The sequence below is a fragment of the Dendrobates tinctorius genome, unplaced genomic scaffold (assembly GCF_039654945.1).
Source record: "Dendrobates tinctorius isolate UK_male_01 unplaced genomic scaffold, ASM3965494v1 ptg000116l, whole genome shotgun sequence".
In the NCBI taxonomy this organism is placed as follows: Eukaryota; Metazoa; Chordata; class Amphibia; order Anura; family Dendrobatidae; genus Dendrobates; species Dendrobates tinctorius.
In genome coordinates this window covers 45102-48733 of record NW_027361784.1, presented here as the reverse complement: position 1 = coordinate 48733, position 3632 = coordinate 45102, and the positions used below count along the sequence as shown (strand labels likewise).

General features: G+C 48.3%; 1 long non-coding RNA gene across 1 annotated transcript; it reads right to left on the bottom strand.

Moving 5' to 3' along the window:
• Positions 1-361: 361 nt before the first annotated feature.
• LOC141101200 (uncharacterized) lies at positions 362-3170 on the bottom strand. Its single transcript, XR_012234909.1, has 2 exons — positions 2726-3170; positions 362-543 (listed from the first exon to the last, which is right to left on the bottom strand). It is a non-coding gene; the product is annotated as an uncharacterized lncRNA (long non-coding RNA).
• Between the last annotated feature and the right edge of the window lie 462 nt (positions 3171-3632).

Here is a 3632-nt window from a genome sequence, read left to right as displayed (position 1 = left end):
CGAGACAAGGCGAAGTCTCGCGACAAGTCCACGTCAGGAGTATCGCGCAAGCGCGATCTCACAGACGGGACATCATCACCGAGAGCCCGTCTCGCTCAGCTCGCCCGCATCCACGCATGCGCACAGACCACCACCGTGTCATTAGGCCATATCCATAGCACAGACACATCGGCTCAGTGGAGGGTGCCATTCAGAGGCAGAACGACGTCACATGTGCCGTCATGTAAACAAATCCACTACCACCACAAAAGCATCCACAAACCGAACCGAACAGTTGGATCCAAGGCTCAATATGACAACATTTTATAAAGATGCAAAAAGCATGAAATTACATAAGGTATCAAAGAAAGCCAGTCAAATATTTGAAGAATTTAACAATCTTTATTTCACTTATTAAGTACAACATTGGCACATAAAAAAGAACAGCAATGGCACATAATAAAATAGAGGGCACAGGGACCGGACAGCAGGCCCCCAAAAATCACATCTATGCCTTCAGGACTGTTCAGTCCCTATGTCCTCCAATCACTCCCCAAACGCCAACTGCAATACAAAAATATACCAATTAAAAACAATGAAGAAAATTAAAAAATATTCCCTCATAGGTAAACTTGATATTAAAGAGGATGTCAACACCTTTAGAGAGTAGGTGGATTTTAACGAATACATATATGTAGATTATAATCCACATTCAAACCCCTCGGTTGTAATGTATCCAAAGTGGAAATCCATCTTAAATCTTTTTTCTTTAGAAGGTTAACCCTATCATCACCAAGTCTCAACAATGGGACGCCATCGGTCACTCTAAATCTTAATTGGTTGACTGAATGTTTGCAATCAACAAAATGCTTCGGTACCGGTAAATCTAGAAGTTTAGTCCTGATGGTACTCTTATGTTTACTGATCCTCGCCCTGATCTCCATGGACGTCTCACCCACATACATGAGCCCACAAGGGCAAGTGATCAAATAGATTACAAAACTTGAGGAACATGTGTATCTCTCCTTGATGTAAAACTTTCTGCCCTAGTGGTAGTGGTGGTGGTAGTGGATTTGTTTACATGACGGCACATGTGACATCGTTCTGCCTCTGAATGGCACCCTCCACTGAGCCGATGTGTCTGTGCTATGGATATGGCCTAATGACACGGTGGTGGTCTGTGCGCATGCGTGGATGCGGGCGAGCTGAGCGAGACGGGCTCTCGGTGATGATGTTCTGTCTGTGAGATCACGCTTGCGCGATACTCCTGACGTGGACTTGTCGCGAGACTTCGCCTTGGCTCGGCGTCTCCTGTGGCTACGCGGCGCCACCGCCAGCTATTGGTCAGCTCGTATACAGGTATCTATGACAGCTATTCTGCCGTTCGTTCTGTAATGATTGTAGTGATTGGTCACACTTTGGCGCTAACGGTGTACAGCGCCTTGATTGGTTGGTACATATTGACCATGTTAAGAGAATGGGGATTGGTGAGACATTGTCATAGCAATGATGATGCTATGAGCTGATTGGGAGATTGCCCCGCTTTTTTTATGTCTTTTTTCCTATACTGATGTGACTTCTCAGATTTGTACAATTCTATACTATGTTTTATACACTATATTATCTATTTTATACACTTGATGTCTTGTTTGAAATGTTATGTATGTATTTTGATATAGGGGCGTTTCCATTGTGGTGATTGGTTTTTCCACGCTATATATGGTCGCTCCATTTGCCATTTGTTGCATAGGTCCCAACCCTCCCGATTCTCGCGGGATAGTCCCGATTTGGGGGCCGTATCCCTCTATCCCAGCCGGGAAGCTATTTATCCCGCGATATGGGCTGCAATCACTATTCTGCTGTTACATTGTCTTATCCTCCAGTCACCTCCGAATCTGCATTCATTATTCTGCTATAACATTGTGTCTTATCCTCCAGTCACCTCCGAATCTGCACTCATTATTCTGCTATAACATTGTGTCTTATCCTCCAGTCGCCTCCAGAGCTGAACTCACTATTCTGCTGTTACATCGTGTTTTATCCTTCAGAGAGAGAGATTTCGCCGCCGGGATATAGGGTTAAATCACCCGGACAAGCGCAAAATGCGGATCCGTGCATGAAAAAAAACGTTTCATGCTCCGTCCTATCCACTTAGCGGACGGCAAAATCTTGGCAGATCCATACAATAGCGGATCGAACGGATGACCATCAGCCAAGATCCGCCGATAATGCAAGTCTATGAGGAAAAAAACGGATCCGCCAAGAAAAATGGCAGATCTGTTTTATTTGCAAATCGGCGGATCTTGACTGATGGTGACAAACGGATGTGTGAAAGAGGCCTAAGCTGACCGCCGGAAATGACTGCTGACCTTATTTCCGGCGGTCAGCTTAGAGCATGTCACCTCAGGAGGAGGTAATCGCTCGGGACTCCGCAGGAGGACGGAGAAGCGGCGGCGGGGCAGCAGCGCTCCATTTTTTTTTCTGTTTATAATTATTGTTTATGACACAGTGTGATCAGCAGGGCTAAATGGGTGCGGTTGGGGCGTGGATATGGGCGTGCCTACTGAAATGGGTGTGGCTATGGGGCGTGGCATAAAATTTGCCGCAGCGCACTACGCGCACCGCAGCCTTTCTCCCTCTTTGCCTTCTTCAGACGTTGGGAGGTATGTTTGTTGTACTTGATAAAGACCGTATGGTCGAAACGTTGTATCTACCACTGGCAGAATAAAGAGATTTATTTCTTCACCTGGAGTGGATGCTGTTCCTCTTTCATCACTTATTGATCCCATCGGGTCCTGGGATCCTTGGAGCGTGCATTCCATTAAGTTCCTGTGCTGCCGGCTGTTTTTTTTGGCATTTCACGGTCCGTCTGTGGCCCCTCCAGGCATTGCGGCCATGTAGGGACTGTGAGCTTCGGCTTACAATAAAGTTTTCTGCGCACACGCAGTGCGTTGCTATGGTAACCGGAGGTGTCCCCCCCCTCCCCAATAAACTTTATGTTGCGGGGGATCCGTACGCACACGCCGCAGCTAGTTGCCATAGTAACTAGCAGCACAGTTTTTTTTTTTCTTTTAAATAAACTTTATTTCGCGCGCAATCCTCCTCTGCAAGTGACTGAGGGAATTGGCGGGTCGCGGTGCATGCTGGGAGAGAGGGAGGTTTGAGCGGTGACCGCGGCCGGTGGAGCTGTGTCTGCTGCTCCCGGTGAGTGCGCTTCGCGGCCGTGTACACAGGACTGTGCCACTGTCATGGCGGCACCGCACCCAATGTATGGCTGGGTCTGTATGTTCCCACACGGCTGATGGCGACACACAAATCGCCACTAACTACTGCTCTGCATAGCGTCCTGTGTCCCATGTAGTCACTGCTGGGACCAGTGCTCAGACCAACAGCAGGGAGGGATAGAAGGCTGCTGCCAGACAGAGCGACCCCCGAAATGAATGCTCACCCCAGAGCAGCCCTGCTAAATACTGCAGACCCCATATGTCACACTAGATGCACCTAACCACTGACCCCTACACTAAGACCCCAGACCAGCGCCACCTAAACACACAAACCCCAGCACTAGGACCCCAGGCCAGCCCCACCTAATGGCAGACCCCTACACTAGGAGAGCCCAGACCAGCCCCACCTAACCACAGACCCCTACACTA